Source organism: Thalassophryne amazonica, chromosome 16 (genome assembly GCF_902500255.1).
Source record: "Thalassophryne amazonica chromosome 16, fThaAma1.1, whole genome shotgun sequence".
NCBI lineage: Eukaryota > Metazoa > Chordata > Actinopteri > Batrachoidiformes > Batrachoididae > Thalassophryne > Thalassophryne amazonica.
Window position 1 is genome coordinate 63,271,210 of NC_047118.1, and position 22,372 is coordinate 63,293,581.

Consider the following 22,372-nt stretch of genomic DNA (forward strand, 5'->3'; position numbering starts at 1 on the left):
TCACCCATTGAGCATGTTGGGATGCTCTGGACCGGGTATACGACAGCGTGTACCACTTCCTGCCAATATCCAGCAACTTCGCACAGCCATTGAAGAGGAGTGGACCAACATTCCACAGGCCACAATGACAACCTCATCAACTCTATGCGAAGGAGATGTGTGCACTGCATGAGGCAAATGGTGGTCACACCAGATATGACTGGTATCCCCCCCAATAAAACAAAACTGCTTGCCTATACTGGTGGTTGGCTCTCACCTGCGGTATTGTACACTCCTGTTCCGGAGCACAGCGGTGTTTTTCTGTATCTGTTAGCTGTTTAATCTGCGCAGTTAGATTGATCTAGTTATCTAGATTACGATTTGTTTCCCAGTGTAATCTTTACGTGCCTTAACTAAATCACTCCTTCTGCTGAATCACCTCTAAATTATTTACACATTATTCACTTTGCGTGTTTTAGGAATCCGCTAGCTTAGCGTAGCTACAGCTCTTAGCGATGTTAGCATGGCGGCTTCTCCTGTCTCTCCCACACTTTTCTGCTCTGGGTGTGAATGTTTAGTTATTCCTCGGCCTCTTTAGCAGTAACGGTACTTGTAATAAGTGTAGCTTATTCGTAGCTTTGGAGGCCAGCTGGGCGAATTGGAGACTCGGCTCCGCACCGTGGAAAATTCTACAGCCTAGTCAGGCCCCTGTAGTCGGTGCGGACCAAAGGTAGCTTTAGCCGCCGTTAGTACCCCCTGGCAGATCCCGAGCAGCCGGAAAGCAGGCCGACTGGGTGACTGTGAGGAGGAAGCGTAGCCTAAACAGAAGCCCCGTGTACACCGCCAACCCGTTCACATCTCTAACCGTTTTTCCCCACTCGACGACACACCCGCCGAGGATCAAACTCTGGTTATTGGCGACTCTGTTTTGCGAAATGTGAAGTTAGCGACACCAGCAACCATAGTCAATCGTCTTCCGGGGGCCAGAGCAGGCGACATTGAAGGAAATTTGAAACTGCTGGCTAAGGCTAAGCGTAAATTTGGTAAGATTGTAATTCACGTCGGCAGTAATGACACCCGGTTACGCCAATCGGAGGTCACTAAAATTAACACTAATCGGTGTGTAACTTTGCAAAAACAATGTCGGACTCTGTAGTTTTCTCTGGGCCCTCCCCAATCGGACCGGGAGTGACATGTTTAGCCGCATGTTCTCCTTGAATTGCTGGCTGTCTGAGTGGTGTCCAAAAAATGAGGTGGGCTTCATAGACAATTGGCAAAGCTTCTGGGGACAACCTGGTCTTGTTAGGAGAGACGGCATCCATCCCACTTTGGATGGAGCAGCTCTCATTCTCTAGAAATCTGGCCAATTTTCTTAAATCCTCCAAACCATGACTATCCAGGGTTGGACCAGGAAGCAGAGTTGTAGTCTTACACACCTCTCTGCAGCTTCTCTCCCCCTGCCATCCCTCATTACCCCCATCCCCGTAGAGGACGGTGCCTGCTCCCAGACCACCAACAACCAGCAAAATCTATTTAAGCATAAAAATTAAAAAGAAAAAATAATATAGCACCTTCAACTGCACCACAGACCTAAACAGTTAAATGTGGTCTATTAAACATAGGTCTCTCTCTTCTAAGTCCCTGTTGGTAAATGATATAATAATTGATCAACATATTGATTTATTCTGCCTTACAGAAACCTGGTTACAGCAGGATGAATATGTTAGTTTAATGATCAACACCCCGAGTCACACTAACTGTCAGAATGCTCGTAGCACGGGCCGGGGCGGAGGATTAGCAGCAATCTTCCATTCCAGCTTATTAATTAATCAAAAACCCAGACAGAGCTTTAATTCATTTGAAAGCTTGACTATTAGTCTTGTCCATCCAAATTGGAAGTCCCAAAAACCAGTTTTATTTGTTATATCTATCGTCCACCTGGTCGTTACTGTGAGTTTCTCTGTGAATTTTCAGACCTTTTGTCTGACTTAGTGCTTAGCTCAGATAAGATAATTATAGTGGGCGATTTTAACATCCACACAGATGCTGAGAATGACAGCCTCAACACTGCATTTAATCTATTATTAGACTCTATTGGCTTTGCTCAAAAAGTAAATGAGTCCACCCACCACTTTAATCATATCTTAGCTCTTGTTCTGACTTATGGTATGGAAATAGAGACTTAACAGTATTCCCTGAAAACTCCCTTCTGTCTGATCATTCTTAATAACATTTACATTTACTCTGATGGACTACCAGCAGTGGGGAATAAGTTTCATTACACTAGAAGTCTTTCAGAAAGCGCTGTAACTAGGTTTAAGGATATGATTCCTTCTTTATGTTCTCTAATGCCATATACCAACACAGTGCAGAGTAGCTACCTAAACTCTGTAAGTGAGATAGAGTATCTCGTCAATAGTTTTACATCCTCATTGAAGACAACTTTGGATGCTGTAGCTCCTCTAAAAAAGAGAGCTTTAAATCAGAAGTGCCTGACTCCGTGGTATAACTCACAAACTCGTAGCTTAAAGCAGATAACCCGTAAGTTGGAGAGGAATGGCATCTCACTAATTTAGAAGATCTTCACTTAGCCTGGAAAAAGAGTCTGTTGCTCTATAAAAAAAGCCCTCCGTAAAGCTAGGACATCTTTCTACTCATCACTAATTGAAGAAAATAAGAACGACCCCAGGTTTCTTTTCAGCACTGTAGCCAGGATGACAAAGAGTCAGCGCTATTGAGCTGAGTATCCATTAACTTTAACTAGTAATGACTTCATGACTTTCTTTGCTAACAAAATTTTAACTATTAGAGAAAAAATTACTCATAACCATCCCAAAGACGTATCGTTATCTTTGGCTGCTTTCAGTGATGCCGGTATTTGGTTAGACTCTTTCTCTCAGATTGTTCTGTCTGAGTTATTTTCATTAGTTACTTCATCCAAACCATCAACATGTTTATTAGACCCCATTCCTACCAGGCTGCTCAAGGAAGCCCTACCATTATTTAATGCTTCGATCTTAATATGATCAATCTATCTTTGTTAGTTGGCTATGTACCCACAGGGCTTTTAAGGTGGCAGTAATTAAACCATTACTTAAAAAGCCATCACTTGACCCAGCTATCTTAGCTAATTATAGGCCAATCTCCAACCTTCCTTTTCTCTCAAAATTCTTGAAAGGGTAGTTGTAAAACAGCTAACTGATCATCTGCAGAGGAATGGTCTATTTGAAGAGTTTCAGTCAGGTTTTAGAATTCATCATAGTACAGAAACAGCATTAGTGAAGGTTACAAATGATCTTCTTATGGCCTCGGACAGTGGACTCATCTCTGTGCTTGTTCTGTTAGACCTCAGTGCTGCTTTTGATACTGTTGACCATAAAATTTTATTACAGAGATTAGAGCATGCCATAGGTATTAAAGGCACTGCGCTGCGGTGGTTTGAATCATATTTGTCTAATAGATTACAATTTGTTCATGTAAATGGGGAATCTTCTTCACAGACTAAAGTTAATTATGGAGTTCTACAAGGTTCTGTGCTAGGACCAATTTATTCACTTTATACATGCTTCCCTTAGGCAGTATTATTAGACGGTATTGCTTAAATTTTCATTGTTACGCAGATGATACCCAGCTTTATCTATCCATGAAGCCAGAGGACACACACCAATTAGCTAAACTGCAGGATTGTCTTACAGACATAAAGACATGGATGACCTCTAATTTCCTGCTTTAAACTCAGATAAAACTGAAGTTATTGTACTTGGCCCCACAAATCTTAGAAACATGGTGTCTAACCAGATCCTTACTCTGGATGGCATTACCCTGACCTCTAGTAATACTGTGAGAAATCTTGGAGTCATTTTTGATCAGGATATGTCATTCAAAGCGCATATTAAACAAATATGTATGACTGCTTTTTTGCATTTACGCAATATCTCTAAAATCAGAAAGGTCTTGTCTCAGAGTGATGCTGAAAAACTAATTCATGCATTTATTTCCTCTAGGCTGGACTATTGTAATTCATTATTATCAGGTTGTCCTAAAAGTTCCCTAAAAAGCCTTCAGTTAATTCAAAATGCTGCAGCTAGAGTACTGACGGGGACTAGAAGGAGAGAACATATCTCACCCATATTGGCCTCTCTTCATTGGCTTCCTGTTAATTCTAGAATAGAATTTAAATTCTTCTTCTTACTTATAAGGTTTTGAATAATCAGGTCCCATCTTATCTTAGGGACCTCGTAGTACCATATCACCCCAATAGAGCGCTTTGCTCTCAGACTGCAGGCTACTTGTAGTTCCTAGGGTTTGTAAGAGTAGAATGGGAGGCAGAGCCTTCAGCTTTCAGGCTCCTCTCCTGTGGAACCAGCTCCCATTCAGATCAGGGAGACAGACACCCTCTCTACTTTTAAGATTAGGCTTAAAACTTTCCTTTTTGCTAAAGCTTATAGTTAGGGCTGGATCAGGTGACCCTGAACCATCTCTTAGTTATGCTGCTATAGACGTAGACTGCTGGGGGGTTCCCATGATGCACTGTTTCTTTCTCTTTTTGCTCTGTATGCACCACTCTGCATTTAATCATTAGTGATCGATCTCTGCTCCCCTCCACAGCATGTCTTTTTCCTGGTTCTCTCCCTCAGCCCCAACCAGTCCCAGCAGAAGACTGCCCCTCCCTGAGCCTGGTTCTGCTGGAGGTTTCTTCCTGTTAAAAGGGAGTTTTTTCCTTCCCACTGTAGCCAAGTGCTTGCTCACAGGGGGTCGTTTTGACCGTTGGGGTTTTACATAATTATTGTATGGCCTTGCCTTACAATATAAAGCGCCTTGGGGCAACTGTTTGTTGTGATTTGGCGCTATATAAAAAAATTGATTGATTGATTGAAAACTGCACCTTTCAGAGTGGCCTTTTATTGTGGACAGTCTAAGGCACACCTGTGCAAGACTGTTTATGATGGAACCTGCCAAAACACACCTGTTCACCACTTTGACGTATTCAATGTCCACAAAGAACAGATTTCAAGCTGCAAAAAATTCCACTTTTCCTGTTCATTTCAGTAATGTCTCTGAGAATTTGATGCCTCACACGTTATCACCAAAGTCGACTTTTCACAGAGGCAAACATCAGCGTTTATCAGCAGCAGATAAAATCAAGCTAATTTCCCCATATTTATTAATTAATTTCTCAGGGTATATTGTACCAAAAATACAATACATCAATATTTTCATAATTCTTTTTTTTTTTTAGAACAGTCAGCACATTTGGCTTTTTTTTTTTTTATTCCAGTGATGCCCACTTTAATTTTGTCAGTTTGGTGTTATTTCGTGCTCTCAGGTGTACTACCATATCTCACGGCATGTCGTGATTCAGCAGCACGAAATATACATTAAGCTATTTGTTTGTGATATTGTCACGAAAAGCGCCACATTTTCATAACTGCAGCACAAATTAATTCTAATATATTCCATGATGACTGCATGAAATTAAAAGTGAAGTGGGGGGTCGGGTGGTTATGGTTAAGGTTAGGGTTGGGGAAAGGAGTAGGGTTAGTAATAGTGAGCTAAAAAAAACCTGTGAGACTACATATTTGCTTAATATACGCGTTGAAGGACATATCCTGATCAAAAATGACTCCAAGATTTCTCACAGTATTACTGGAGGTCAGGGTAATGCCATCCAGAGTAAGGATCTGGTTAGACACCATGTTTCTAAGATTTGTGGGGACAAGTACAATAACTTCAGTTTTATCTGAATTTAAAAGCAGGAAATTAGAGGTCATCCATGTCTTTATGTCTGAAAGACATTCCTGCAGTTTAACTAATTGGTGTGTGTCCTCTGGCTTCATGAATAGATAAAGCTGGGTATCATCTGTGTAACAATGAAAATTTAAGCAATGCTTTCTAATAATACTGCCTAAGGGAAGCATGTATAAGGTGAATAAAATCGGTCCTAGCACAGAACCTTGTGAAACTCCATAATTAACCTTAGTCCGTGAAGAAGACTCCTCATTTACATGAACAAATTGTAATCTATTAGATAAATATGATTCAAACCACCGCAGCGCAGTGCCTTTAATACCTATGGCATGCTCTAATCTCTGTAATAAAATTTTATGGTCAACAGTATCAAAAGCTGCACTGAGGTCTAACAGGATGAGCACAGAGATGAGTCCACTGTCTGAGGCCATAAGAAGATCATTTGTAACCTTCACTAATGCTGTTTCTGTACTATGATGAATTCTGAATTCTGACTGAAACTCTTCAAATAGACCATTCCTCTGCAGATGATCAGTTAGCTGTTTTACAACTACCCTTTCAAGAATTTTTGAGAGAAAAGGAAGGTTGGAGATTGGCCTATAATTAGCTAAGATAGCTGGGTCAAGTGATGGCTTTTTAAGTAATGGTTTAATTACTGCCACCTTAAAAGCCTGTGGTACATAGCCAACTAATAAAGATAGATTGATCATATTTAAGATTGAAGCATTAATTAACGGTAGGGCTTCCTTGAGCAGCCTGGTAGGAATGGGGTCTAATAGACATGTTGATGGTTTAGAGGAAGTGACTAATGAAAATAACAGACAAAACAATCGGAGAGAAAGAGTCTAACCAGCATTACTGAAAGCAGCCGAACATAAAGATATGTCTTTGGAATGGTTATGAATAATTTTTTCTCTAATAGTTAAAATTTTATTTGCAAAGAAAGTCATGAAGTCATTACTAGTTAAAGTTAAAGGAACACTTGGCTCAATAGAGCTCTGACTCTTTGTCAGCCTGGCTACAGTGCTGAAAAGAAACCTGGGGTTGTTCTTATTTTCTTCAATTAGTGATGAATAGTAAGCTGTCCTAGCTTTACGGAGGGTTTTTTTTTTTTATAGAGCAACAGACTTTTTTCCAGGCTAAATGAAGATCTTCTAAATTAGTGAGATGCCATTTCCTCTCCAGCTTACGGGTTATCTGCTTTAAGCTGCGAGTTTGTGGGTTATACCATGGAGTCAGGCACTTCTGATTTAAGGCTCTCTTTTTCAGAGGAGCTACAGCACCCAAAGTTGTGCTCAATGTGGATGTAAAGCTACTGACGAGATAATCTATCTCACTCACAGAGTTTAGTTAGCTACTCTGCACTGTGTTGGTATATGGCATTAAAGAACATAACAAAGAAGGAATCATATCCTTAAACCTAGTTACAGAGCTCAGTCAGGTCCACTTTATCCTCTTTTTCTCTTCCAGTGAACACCTTGAGAACTGTGTATTTTGTAATGAAATAACCAAGTTTTCTGCAGATCCACTGGTGGACACTGGCTTATTGGCAGTTTGTAAACCAAGACGGTGCATTACCGCCACCAACTGGCAACCAACTGCCGGGTCTCAGTTGTGTCCACCCCAAAGGCAAAATTGAGGTGACTAATCAGAGAGAAGCATCAGGTCACATGCTGGACAAAAGTTCAAGGCTTGGTGTTGACTGCTGTTAGACCGGTGCCCCCCAGTTAATAAATGACATATTCAAAACATCGTAGTTATTAATCCATACATTGTGAAGCCTGTTTTATAATATGATGACAGGTGCTGACAAGCTATCATTTTATGGTAAAAGTAAATGCTTATTTTCATTTTTTTTATATAATATAATGACAAGTTTTACTATGTTTATGTAGATTTTCTTCAGCGCCCCCTACTGAATAACTGCCACTGGTCACATGCATTTTCAAATGAAAATAAAGTTAAGATGGAAACCCAAGCAAAGTTTCACACCACTACAATACAATAACGTAAAATACAATCATAATTTTTAATATTGCACTCTTGCTGATTCGGAATGACGTGAAAATACAGTGGTCCCTCGCTGTCTCTGCTCTGAGAACTGGTTTCTGCAGGCAGAACTCACAGTGAAATCTGCAAAACATTCTTAGTGTCACAGCCGAGCAACTTCATGATAACAGAATTACGCTGAGCGCAAAGTCTGGCCATATTTTAGCTGACCAATAAAGGTTTGCACGAAGTACAACTCCATTACCGTAAAATTACCGAAGTGAAGTTTTTCGCTCCATTAGCTGTGCTTGGAGAGCATCTGCAATCCAAGCGCAAACATCCAGCAAGGGTTTATAAAAAAATCCAGTCCAATGTTTTTGGGTGAAGTTCCAACATCTGTTCTATGGACCAGCTGAGTGAAAGTTTTTTTTTAAATTCCTCACAGGGGCATGCTCTCTGTCTCAGGATCTGTGGGTGGGGCTATGCCAGCAGAGGTCTCCGTTTGTAGCTCCATTACCATGTCAGGAATGAGGGCTCGTCCAGTCCCCTTTAAGTCCACACCTCCGACTACAGAGAAATCAGAGAGAACAATGAGCAAATGTCAGGTCACAGATGACCCAATCTAAATGTTACACTTAAAGATCAACTGGCAGGTTCAAGAATTTTTTCTTGAATCCCCTTTTTTTCACAATCAAAGCAGAAAAAAATCGTGATTCAACAATGTGCCTATTAATACTAAGAATAACTTTAAAGCATTTTCAAGTGCTGTAGAATTTTAACAAAAACATAAAAAATTAAAACAAAAATTTTTTTTTTTCTGCAGGCTGTTACCCATTGAACTTTGTCAAATGTAGGATTTATTTTCATATTCATTGCTCAGAAGTGTGAATTCAGAAAAAAAATTACAAAAAGAATGAAAATAGTTTCAGACCTCTGTATGTCACATGGTAATCGCATAATCTCAGCAGGGAAAACAATCAGTAATTTGAATCCAATGACCACATGGAAAATGCAAATTAAAAATAAAACAAAGAACACCAGCAGTGACTCTTCCATTTACTTTAACTTCTGTTTTTATTACAGACAGCATGAACTCAAGATAGTTAATGTTTTTGTATGCTCAACTTAATTTCTTTTAATATTCATCCTTTGTTGTATTTAAGGCCTGCAACACATTCCCAAAAAGTTGTGACAGAGGAAATTTATTATAAATCAAAGGATTACATCATTGCTTTTATAGCCAGTTTTCTCCCCAAAATTTCAGCCGCTGTCGGGAGGGACAGATGGCCAGACAGCCATGTACGGATGCCATGCGATCTGGCAGGGAGGGTTTCTTGCACGCTCGTGTGCATGCGCATGAACACAGTGTGACCACATGAGAGGTGTGATACCACATCGTGCTCACACAGCAGCGGAAGCAACTAAATGTTGTCCCATCTGCATGTCCTCCGACGAGTACGATCCTGAAGACACCAGTTGGTCCGCCATCCGGACCGACCAGAATGTGGAAGTCGATGGCATAGTCAGTGACTCTGAGGCCGCCCTGCTTCAATGTCATCAGCGTATGTGCAGCTTCACGCACCGGAGATGTGTGTTGAAACACCAATTGAAGAGCAGCGGTGAATGCCGAAAGTGAGGCACAGGTGGCTAATTGACGACCCTATTCAGCTTTTGCCCACGCTGCAGCATGACCAGTCAGGTGAGTGATCATATAAGCTATCTTCATCCTGTTGGATTGGAACTTACATGACATGAGCTCAAAATGTAACTCACACTGAGTAATAAATGGTCTGACTCTGACATCACTGGACTTGCCTGAGAAGCGTTCAGATGGTGAAAGCTGATTGCAGTAGACAGGTTCTGTTACAGAAGCCGGTGTGGCTGCTGACAGCCCCGGTGGAGGTGCACTGGTGCTGCCAGTGGCCATAACAGTAGAAACCTGATGATCAAGTCTTAACGGTAATTGAACCATCTGGGCGCTCACTGACGCCATAAACGTGTCCTGGCGTTTAGCAAGCGCGAGAGCGGTGAGGTGGTCTTGTAGCTAAGCGAGCTGCTTACTGTGGTGGCGTACCACCAGCTGGAATGGGTCAGAGCCAAGTGTGTCCATCGGTGACCAGTTTGTTCTATCAGGCTGGATGGTCAGGAATTGCTGGACACAAATGCACGGCTGGAATAGACAGCTCTGGTTGTAAAAATCAGAGCTGCAAAATCAGAGAAACACTCAGAGGTCACAAAAATGGACAAATTTAAATTGGACAATTCCGGCCCTGTTACAGCTTCTAAAAATATATGGAGACATTTCAGGATACAAAGTGAATAACACCAAATCCTTTATATTACTGCTCAATGCAAATGAAAGAAGGAGCCCAACCTCTGAGGTAACTCAGTTTAATGTTGTAGAACAGTTCAAATATCTGAGTACAGATTTTGCCTAGGTTAGAACTTGTTGTTAATGCTAACTATGAACCTTTACTAAAAGAAACTAATGAGTCAATTGATAGATGAATGTCACTACCTATAGTTGGTAGAATTAATATTTTAAAAATGAATACCAAAATTCCTTTATTTATTCCAAAATGTCCCTCTGCCGCCTCATAGACTTTTTCTCAAAAATAAAAAAAATGTTTGTGAATTTTATTTGGAACAATAGGAGGTCAAGGCTTCAGCTGTCTTTACTTTATTTACCATTTGATTGGGGAGGGGTTAAAGTGTCTAAATTTCATGTGGTACTACTGGGCCGTGCAGCTGAGATCAGCCATGTTCTATTTCTCAAAAAATGATCTCCCTCATTGGATTGAAATGGAATCTCACGGTTTAAAATTGCCTCTTCCCTTATGCATATACTCAGACACCGTAAAAAAAAATTACAGAAACAAACTAAAAATCCAATTGTAAAACACATGATAAAAATATGGTGTGATGTGAAAAAATACTTGAAAGAACCATGCTCACTATCACAATATAGTCTAGTATGGGGCAATCAGTTTTTTGTTCCAGGAAGAGCAGATGCAACATTTAAATTATGGAATTCTTGTTGAGGAAAGTGTAGTGACACGGACCCACAACAGGGGGCGCAAATGAACGGTCAATAGATGAGCCAAAAGGTAACAATTTAATGTTGTGAATGTGCACAACGATTATACAGACAATCACAGAATCTGATAGCAGTCAATACACCAAGGTGACGTGTGGGCAGGCTCGAGGATAGAAGACGTCTGTCCTGAGAAGAGCCGGGACCACACGATTCCCACCGCCACAGAACATGGTGAATACTGGAGCCGCCAAGTCCCGAATTCCCAGGTGATCACCGTCCCCGGCTGTCGGATCTGGTACTGCTGGCGAAGAGCACAAACAGTGAGATGTGGGTGTGTGCACACACCCAGTAACAAAAACAGTCAGAAGGTGGAAAGTCACCTCCACCTCTAATCACACACTCGTGCAGCTCCTGTCAACCACTTATCTGGTTGGGGTGTGAAGCGAAGCCGTCGCTGATCACACCAAACGCCAATCCCACAGATAAGGAAACACTTACAGGAAAACGGCTGCAAAGAAGTTCAGACTGTTAGTCAATGTTTTCAGTTTAGCAGAGAATTACCTTCACAGGTAGATGATATCTCGGCAACGAGGTGGAGATGACATCCGGCTTTTATGGAGTGATGAAATGATGGGTGACAGCTGTCATGAGTTGATGCGTGACAGCTGTCACTCCCGGTTGTGTCCGTGGCGGCAGCGCCCTCTCGTGCCTGAAGCCCGCACTTCAGGCAGGGCGCCCTCTGGTGGTGGGCCAGCAGTACCTCCTCTCCTGGCGGCCCACACAACAGTTCTAAGGGACTTAAAATGATTCAAGATTTATATTTGACAAACTCAGATATTATGATGTCTTTTGATGAGCTGAGGATTAAATATAATATCAATAAAAAACATTTCTTCAAGTACCTCCAGTTTAGAAATTTGTTAGAGTAAACCAAAATAGTTCTCTTAGTAGACCCATACATACACCTCTTGAAGAAATGATGATAAAGGACAGCTTGAGAAGAGGTATCATATCAGAATTTTACAACTTACTGCTGTCTAACTCGCCAGAAAACTCTAAGTATAAGTTGAATGCTTGGAAAGAGGATTTGCAACTAAGGATTTCAGATGAAGATTGGAAAGTATCATGTGCTGGTGCTCATACTATATCTATAAATGCACGCCTTAAACTAGTACAGTACAAATGGATAATGCACACTTATGTAACTCCAGTAGATTTAAACCGATATAACAAAAATATACTGGATATTTGTACAAAATGTATGGAAGCTAGAGGCACACTTTTACACTGTATTTGGGAATGTAGGAAAATAAAAATGTTTTGGGAAGAAGTAAGAATTATAACTGAGAAGACAATTTCAAAACAAATAGTACTTGATCCAAAATTTTTTCTGTTGGGCATTTATCCTGAAACACAGAATTACAGTAAGAATGACAGAGCATTCATAAACCTGAGCTTCCTATATGCTAAAAAATGTGTTGCAGTGTTATGGAAAAACAATAATAGACCAAGTACCGTCCAATGGATGAGGCAGATCTTATCAAACCTTCCACTGGAAAGAGTAACTTACATATTAAAGGGTAAACCACTGACTTTTGAGAACATATGGATGCCTTTTATTAATTATGTTAAGGATTTAGATTTAACTGATGACCAAATGAATGATTAGAGCGGACAATGCGGTTCCCAAAACGTAAAATCTCTGACCTGGATTTTTTTTTCTTTTTTTTTTAACATTTTTATGCAGTGCATTTGCATACTTCAAGTTGTGCAGATTACCATTTCTTTAAAAAGGAGAAGCATTTTTTTGTTTGTTTGCTTGTTTGATTGTTTTATACCTCTATGTTATAAATACAGTAATCTGATGTTTTGTTATATATGTTATGTGAATGTAAAATGCTGTATTTCATGGTGCCAAAATGCCAATAAAAATATTATGGAAAAAAAAAGGCATGCATTGGTGAGATTTCTTACATCAGTATTTCGTGTCTGCTACCTACAACCCGCATGGAATGTATCAAACCTAAACCAAACCTACTTCCAGACATCTTATATATGCTACTCTGGAGCCACCCCTACATCCAAACAGTCCAACTGTAAACCACACTGAGGTCCTTAGTTTGGGTCTCATTAACATAAGATCACTGTCCTCAAAATCACTGTTGATTAATTATCTAATTATGGATCATCACTTAGATATGATTTGGTTATGTGAAACCTGGCTTAATCCTACAGCTGTCCTCCGCTTAAATGAGGCCTGCCCACCAGCATATACATTTAGTCACATCCCTTGTGATGTGAAGCAAGGTGGGGGTGTTGCTCTTATTTATGAATCTAGGTTTTGCTTATTAGCTGTTGGGGTCACAAATATATCTGGTTTGAACATCTGATTCTCCTCTCTGCCCATGATGCTATGTATTGCAAAGGTCAGAAGAATAAAAATCAGCCGTATTACTTTGTCACTGTATATAGGCTCCCTGGCCCATACTCTGAATTCTTAGCTGAATTTGGTGCATTCATCTCTAACTTGTCACCTAGTGCAGATAACATTCTGATTATGGGTGACTTTAACATTCATATAAATAAGCCTTCTGATGCCCTCTGCAAATCATTTCTGAAAATTGTGGATGCATTAGAATTTCAACAATGCATTCAGGACTCGATGCACATTAGGAGAAATACCATGGATTTGGTTCTCGCATGTGGTATTGCTGTCACGAATATTGACATCATGCCTCTTGCATCGGTGGTCTCTGATCACTCACTCATTAGGTTTACAGTTTCTCTGCTGTGTTTAGTGGAACAACAACCTTATTATCACTGCGGCAATGCATCTAAACTCATAACATCTACAAAAAGCACAACTTGCTTATTTGATCCTATGCAAACAAAACTGTTAAGGACCTGTGGCCCATTCTTGGGCTGACTGTGCTGGAAATGATTAATCTCTCATTAACTTCTGGATCTGTTCCTAAATGTTTCAAATCTGCAGTGATTAAACCATTACTTAAATAGTGTATTGAAAAACTATAGGCTAATATCAAATCTATCATTTTGCTGTAAAATTCTGGAAAAGGTGGTTTCACTGTTGTGTGGGCCGCTGAAGAGGAGGTACTGCTGGCCCACCACCACCAGAGGGCGCCCCGCCTGGAGTGCGGGCTCCAGGCACCAGAGGGCGCTGCCGCCTCACAGGAGCAGCCCAGGTGACAGCCGTCACTTATCAACTGAAACAGCTGACATCCATCAGCTGAGGGGTATATCAGCTGGACGGCATCTCCATCTCATTGCTGAGATATCGTTCTACTAGGAAGGTAACGTACTCAGCCAATTGTGTTGTCTTCTGGACAGTAATCCTTTGTTGCTTGTGTACAGATAGTGAATACTACAGCTGGAGACTGTGTTGGACTTGTTTTGGATAAGTACTCACATTCCTGCACTTATCAGTATTTTCCTGACGAGAGGTGGAGGTGGTGTTTCCACCCTACGTGTTGCTGGGTGCAGCCGCACCCACATCTGACTGTTTCTGTTCCTCGCCAGCAGTACCGGATAGGACGAGCGGAGGCAGTGGCCACCTGGGAGTTCGGGACTTGGCGGCTTGCCCACACGACACCGTTGGAATTGGTTTATTTCACAATTGTGATCTGTTGTGTTTGTTGTGCGTGTTCACAACAGTAAAACCTTGTTATTTGACTTTCTTCATTGTCCGTTCATTTGCGCCCCCTGTTGTGGGTCCGTGTTCCTCACTTTCCCCAACATTCACAGCTGCTCGTGAGCCACCTTACTAAGAATAATCTTTTGAGCCACTGCAGTCTGCTTTTAGAAAATATCATTCCACAGAGGCAGATAAATTGTGTCAGTAGAATGGACCAAGCAGAGGACCACCCCTTTGCTCCTAGCTGACCCCGCTTGACAGTTCATGGTGGAGGTTGATGCTTCTGATGTTGGTGTGGGTGCAGTCCTCTCACAGCGAAACTCCTCTGATAATAGGTTGCATCTGTGCGCCTATCTCTTGAAAAAGTTGACCGCAGCATAGGGACCGCGAACTGTTGATGATGAAAATGGCCTTGGAGGAGTGGCGCCACTGGTTGGAGGGGGCACAGGTGCCGTTTTTAGTTTTCATTGACTACAAAAACTTGGAATATCTGTGAACTGCTACACACCTCAACTCTTGTCAGGCAAGGTGCGCAGTCTTCTTCAGTCGTCTTTCGTTCTCTCTTAGAGATAAGCAAGAACGGGCTCTAAGAATGGGAAATTGGATGCGTTATCTCGCCAGGGCGATCCAGTAGACACTATGTCCGATCCGGGTACTGTCCTATCAGTGTCGTGTTTCATCTCGGCATTAACCTGGGAAATCAAATCCAAAGTCCGGTCCGCTGTAAGTGATACTCCCGTTCCCCCAGGTTGTCCTACCAACAAACTTTTTGTTCCAGCTGCTCTCAGGGGGATGCGATCAGGTGGGTTTAGGACAGTCTCTTCTCCGCACAAATCCTCTAACTGTCCTCCTGCAGATCACTTACTGCCGTTGCCTGTGCCCACTCGCCCATGGTCTCATATTACTGTTGATTTTGACATTCGTCTGCTGCCCTCTAAGAGCAAATACTGCTGTACTTACTGTTGTTGATAGGTTCTCTAAAATGGCTCATTTTATTCCCTTGCCAAAACTGCCCTCAGCTAAATAAACCGCTGAGGTTATGTTATCTCATGCATTTAAGATCCATGGTTTTCCTCAGGATATTGTGTCCGACCGTGGTCCCCAGTTTGTGTAGTATTTCTGGAAGGAGTTCTGCCGTATCCTTGGGGTCACTGCCATTCTCACATCGGGCTATGATCCACAGGCCAATGGAGAATCTGAAAGACTTTATCAGGAAAAAGAATGACTCCGCATACTCGCCTCACAACACCCAGCCCCATGGTTATCACAGCTCTCATGGATTGAACTTGCTCATAACCACCTATTGTCCGTTTCCACTGGATACACTCCCTTTCATGTTGTCTTTGGTCATCAACCTTCTCTTTTTCCTCCCACAGTGTCCACCTCTTCTGTACAATCAGCGCTCAGCCTTATTCTCCGCTGCCGATGAACCTGGGAGGAGGCAAATAGAACTGTTGCAATGACGACGCCTTTTTGCCAGATGATTTTTGTATTGCTGCTTTTCTCTGACTTCCTGCTCATGTACCAACCTCTTCAATCCTCACCAGTAAAGCCTTTTATTAACCAGAGCTGTTAGTTTGAACCATGCATTTGTGTCCAGCAATTTCTGGCCATCCAGCCTGATAGAACAAACTGGCCAATGATGGACACAGCTGACTCTGACCCATTCCAGCTGGCAGTATGCCACCATAGTAGGCAGCTCGCACAGCAAGAAGACCAGCTCACTGCTTTCTCTTCCGGGTTTAGCGATCTCGCTAAACGCCAAGACTCATTTATGGCATAAGTGAGCGCCCAGATGGGACAATTACTGTCTAGAATTGATCCTCAGGTTTGTTCCATCACGGCCACAGGCAGCACCAGTGCCTTACCACCAGGGCTGTCAGCAGCTTCTGTACCTGAACCTGTCTACTGCAATCAGCTATCTCAGCCTTGGTACCCTTCAGGGTTTGAGTTTGCTTAGTTACCTGTTTTTATTTCTTTTCTCTGATCTGTTTGTTATTTTTCTTAGTTCATTTTTTGTTTGTTTATTTGCTTGCTGGGTTTTTTTGCTTGGGTCTGTCTGTCTCTACTTCTCTTGGTTCTTGGTGATGGGTGTTTCCCTCTCTGTGGCCATGCCCTTGTTCTGGTGCTTTCCATGCACACCTGTTCCTGATTTGCTGATTATCACCAGGGGTTATATAGGCACACTGGGTGTGTTAGCACTTCACCAGTTTGTTGTGCCTTGTGGCTTCATTCCAGCTCTGTACCTGCATTCCATTGTCCTGCCTGCCTCCTTGTGTGTTCCTGACCTCCAGCCTGTTTTGGGGGGACCACAGTCATTGTGGGCACGGTCCACTTCGAATGCTTTGGGTGTTCCGAGTACATTTCTGCTCTCGGATAGGAGAGCAGAGCCTGCTCTCGGCTTAGTGTAGAGCCTGTGTTGAGCTTTGGTGGACCACAGTGGGTGCCTTCAAGCTCAAGGGCTGGCAGTCGAGTGTTAACACTCAAAACTGAATGATGTTTGGTGGTTTTAGAGTCTCTTTGCTGCTGCTTTGTGAAGCTTTTTAAAACAAGATCACACAAATATCGAATGTTGGCTTCCTTGGGGTCCCCAAGGATTCCAAGATGGTAACTGGTGGCAAGGTGAAGATTTTCAACAAAAAGGGTTTTGAAGCTGAGATCGTCATCCATGCCTGGCTCGTTGCGTGTACCAAAATATGCATGCAGCAGATGGTTGTATTACAGGTGAGGTGACTCTCCTCCCCTGTTTGACTTCCAGGGCTGCTGCCAAGCCTGTCTGAGCTGTGTGGTCAGAAAATTCTTTCTCCAGTTCCCTACAAAGCTTTTAAATGTCTTGCTTTACCACTTCAAGTTGGCGTTCAATGAACTTGCTATCCTTTTGGCTAGAAGTTCATCTGACAAGATAGATAAAGTCATCATTGGTAGCTTGAGGAAATCTTCTGAGAGAATATCTGATGTTGTTCAAGTAAGCACCGGTATCCAGGGAGCCATCAGGACTTGCCTCAAAGCATATCATGTGTCGTACGATCATATCAAGTTCTCGATCAGTGAGAACTGAAAGAGGCTGAGTGTGTGGAGGAGGATTGCAAGGTGAGTTTTCAAGAGTCTTGAGATACATGTAAAGTTTTCCGAATGACAAGAGTCTGTTTCCATGAAGGGAGGTGGAAACAATCCTCTATGTGTACCTGTGGAGAGGAACTGGTGTTTTTTGCTCTCCGGGTGTTTTTGGTCAAGGTCATGCAGCTGTCTGAAGTGGTTCATGCGAAAATTTTCTAAGTCTCGTCTTACAGAGAATGCTTCTTCGCTCGTGAGCTCCAGCTGTTGGCGAGTTTCAGTCAGACAAAAGTCTGTGTCAATCAGTTGTTTGTGAAGTTCATGGTTCTTTGATTTTTCAAGAGCTAGAACTTGTCTGCATGTTTTAGTGTCATTTTTCATGATTGTGATTTCGCAATGTGCCTGCTTGAGTTTGTCATGTAAGTCAGTGATTGTCTCATCACCTTCACCGGTAGTTTCTTCCAGAGCATGAATTTAATCACTGAGTGCGGTGACGGTTAGATTTTTGTCTTTGACGTGTTGTTCAGCAAGGATCAAAGATTTTTCCTTCTCACCTAGTCTCTGTTTCAAATGCTGGTTCTCCTCCTTCTGTTCCTGGAATTGAGAAACAGACTGTGATAACAGAGATTCAACATGCTTCAGTTTGGTATAAGCAGTTAAGGCTAAATTTCCTAGCATTTAAATTAAGTTGTTTCCCTTTTGGGGTGTGTTCAGAGCTTGACTGTAGAGGTCAGACGTTTCTGTGCTCACATTCCTCTGCGTAGTAGATTGAAAGTCATTGGCATATCCAGGTAATAACTCTGCAGTTAGGTTGAGTAAAACCTGTGTGATTGAATTGTCTGAATTAGTGTGACGAGATGTTTCAGAGCCACTGGGTGCACGTGACTTCACCACGGAAAACAACGGCATTTTCAATTTCCTGATGAAATCAGATTAACAGATGAACACAAAATAGACAATTATTTACAGAAAACCTGTTACAGGTGCGTATGGAGAATTTGATTCTCAGTGGGCGATTCTCAGATTTGCTTCAAAAGAAATGTTCAAAATCTTAAAAGGAAAAGGAGTGTTTCCTTTAATTAGTGGTGTTTGAAAAGCAAAACTTTTAAATTGTTAGTGATGCTAAACCTAAATAATTTGTGCTTTTAATTAAAGTGTTATTTTAGTTTGATTAAGAAATGAATTTGTTTGTAAAATTGTTTTAATTAAAATACTGGCTTTTACGGCGTATTGCATTCACTGGATAAAAAAAAAATTGACCACTGATCTCGTAATTACAAGAAAAGATCTTGTAATTATGAGATCTTTTCTCGTAATTACGAGAAAAGATCTCATAATTACGACATCAGGATCTCATAATTATGAGAAAATGTCTCATAATTACGAGATCTTTTCTCGTAATTAAGAGATCCTGATCTCATAATTATGAGAAAAGATCAGGTGTCTAAATAGTTTTATGTATATACTTCCGTACTTCCAGTCCCTCAGCACAGACATGAGCTGAGCTCAGCCGATGATAACACACTATAATCAAACACAAAGTGTGGATTTTCCCCCTGAAGTGCTCCCGGATGAATGTCCAGGGAGGAGCACGGGGCGACTTCCAGCTTTCACTCACACAGACCCACCGACCACTGAGGGACACAGCGGGGCTCACTCCCACCCGGGCACATGCCAGTCTGTGTGCCCGAGCTGTGCCTGCAGGAGTTTCATTCATCCAGCAACAGTTTAGTGGGAAATCCACACTTTGTGCGCGCCGTGGTGTGGATCACAGTGCAGTGTCGGAGGTTACAAATTGACCTATTTTCGATATGACTCGGGCATTCTCACGCTTGGACTGGAAGTACGGAAGCGCGCGCACACACACACACACACACACACACACACACAGAAATAAATAAATAAAAACAATAGCTTGATCTCATAATTACGGCGACGTGGGGCATAATTTCTTGTTATATAACGTGATAATTTCTCGTTATAACGTGAAAATACCGCATCATGAAATAACGATAATTTCATACGACGAAATAACGTGATAAGTATAACGTTATCACGTTATAACGTGATACTTATCACGTTATTTGAGATTAATTATAATTATTTGAGATTAATTATAATTATAATTAATTATAGATAATTATAAGATTATATATATATATATATATATATATATATATATATATATATATATATATATATATATATATATATATATATATATATATATATATATATATATATATATGATTTATTAATCTTTACTATTGAAAGGTCCTCCTTGTAGGAACCCAGGTTGAGTCACGCCACATTACTAAAGCAATATTTAATTAGAATGATGGTTAATTACCCCGCAGCACCACCCATGTTTTAAAGCCATAGGAACTTTAATTTAAACACTATTAATTAATCAGTCTAACATGTGAACGTCATAACTTCTACGGTATGATTGGCCAACACTGTTTCCACCTGAACACAATAAACTACAGCAGGAATATTTACATTTTATTTACAAATACAAGAAAGGGGTGTTGGCCAAGTGGTTAATGTGCTTGGTTTCAGTGCAGAAGGTTCCGGGTTCAAATCCCACCCCTGCACATAAATGTGGAGTTGCGTCAGGAAGGGCATCCAGCGTAAAACCTGTGCCAATTCAACATGCAGATCCACCTTGGATTTGCTGTGACGACCCCGAGTGCAAAGAAGGGAGCAGCCGAAGGGACTTACTTCCATTTACAAATACAAGAAAAATGAATAGTTTACTGGCATTTTGCGTATATGACAATGACTAAATAAGTTTATTATGGACATATTTGGTACTCATAAGACGTTGAAAGAAAGCAGTGAAATAAAGCTTAAGGAATAAAGTAAATAATCCTGATTTGAATTTAGTGATGAATTTTGAAGCCAAACCTGCGCTTCTCTGCACAGAGAACGCTGGCCCCAGGACACAAACTCGGCATTGGTTGGCAAATTCTTGGTGGACAAGCAGACAGAGGAGGCACTGAGCCGCCGCTGCCGAGTCACCGAGGCCAGACGGCGAGACGGTAGAGCGAGCCTGGAGAGCTGGACGCATTCTGAGTGGCTGGAGGCGCAGTTTCTCTGGCTTGACGTGAAGCAATTATAATTCACACTGGCTGGAATTTCACCAATAAACAGGTTTCAAAGACCACTTTGAGGAGCTGTAAATTAGAGACCCTGGACAGCGCAGCTGGAGGGAGTTTTCCATGAGATATCTGTGGTTGGAGACCAGGAATTTCAGGTCCAAAGGTGAAACAACAGTCTTCTCTCAGTTGAAACCTCAGGTTTTGGTTGAGAAAACATTAAAGTATGTTATTTGGTGTCAATTGAAGTCAGATTCGCTACAAATGCTTTGAAATGCTTATTGAAATGCAATGAAATGCTTATTGTTGTAAAACTATATTTTGTGATAATCACAAAGCGGGGCGAGGCTCTTTTATCGTGGTATTTTAATTCTATACATTTATTGGCCACTTTATTAGGTACACCTGTTCAACTGCTTGTTCACACAAACTGTTAATCAGCCAATCACATAGCACCAACTCAATGTATTTAGGCATCTAGATGTGGTGAAGATGACTTGCTCAAGTTCAAACAGAGCATCACAATGGGGGAGAAAAGGGATTTAAGTGACTTTGAAAGTGGCATGGTTGTTGGTGCCAGATGGGCTGGGCTGAATATTTCAGAAACTGCTGATCTACTGGGATTTTCATGCGCAGCCATCTCTGGGGTTTACAGAGAACGACCTGAAAAAGAGAAGGTATCCGGTGAGCAGCAGTTGTGTGGACAAAAATGCCTTGATGACGTCAGAGTAGAACGTGCAGACTGGTTGAATGGGCGACTGCACGATGCTGTCAACATCTCTGAGGAATGTTTCCAAAACCTTGTTGAATCAATGCCACGAAGAAGACAGTTCTGAAGGCAAAAGATGGTCCAAACCGGAATTAGCAAGATGTGCCTAATAAAGTGTGTATGTCAATAATGCACAGTGGTGGGCACAGTTAGGGTTGCCACCGGTGTCTGACAAAAATCCTGGTCATTTTGACCATCGAATCGATCTTTTTGTTTGTAAGCAACGGCGCCATTCGCACATCTAACCCAAGACAAAAATCGCCCTTCTACGCTGAAATTGTATTGCTCTAATTAATAAAAATGACACTTTTGCTAGTTATTTTTTTAGTTAATTGCTTTACATAACAGCAGGTCTTTATTATTTTGGTTTATTTCCAACAGTTTTTAGTTGTGGACACCTGGGGGCAGTAGTGGGCACAGGTAAAAGGGGAATAAATAATTAAGTTGTTTGTTTGCTTATGTGGAATAAAAACAAATGTAATTTTTCACCGTCTGTAAGAATACCTGAATGTACATCAGACGTTTCTCATCCTTCAGTGAATCTTAAAAGTCTCTCATTATTAAGTAAAATGTATCTGACAAAGAAAGTGGTAAGTTTGTCCTTAATAAGTTGATTTGATTTGCTGGTATTTATGAAAAGGTAACTGATCATTTAATTTCAGTCAAATTGGATTTGAATCTGATCCCATATAGTCTGAACAGGAAAAAGTCGAGTGAAATCTGCTCTTTCCTCTCTTTTATGCAGCTTTTGCCTGTTCAGATGATATGGGATCAGATTCATTTCGATAAGTATTCACATTTGGCAACCAGATTTGTTGGAAAACACATTTAAGTGAAATGAAATCTGCTTTTTCCAGATGTGTTCAAGCCTCTGGTTTGATGTCAAATTTGAAACACTTTTCTACAAATCCGTTTTGGTCTGACTGATCCATCTGTCTTGTCTGACAAATGTTGCTTGAAACAGTTTTCTTCAAATCTGTGCAACTGTTTATGTTGTCTGCCACTAGGTGGCACCATAGCATTATATACCAGAGTGAAGTGCT

General features: G+C 41.3%; 1 long non-coding RNA gene across 1 annotated transcript; it reads left to right on the plus strand.

The window, feature by feature from the left end:
* The first annotated feature begins 911 nt into the window (after positions 1 to 911).
* On the plus strand, positions 912 to 21,616 carry LOC117528515. Its single transcript, XR_004565793.1, has 3 exons — positions 912 to 921; positions 11,875 to 11,886; positions 21,479 to 21,616. It is a non-coding gene; the product is annotated as an uncharacterized LOC117528515 (long non-coding RNA).
* Positions 21,617 to 22,372: the final 756 nt, after the last annotated feature.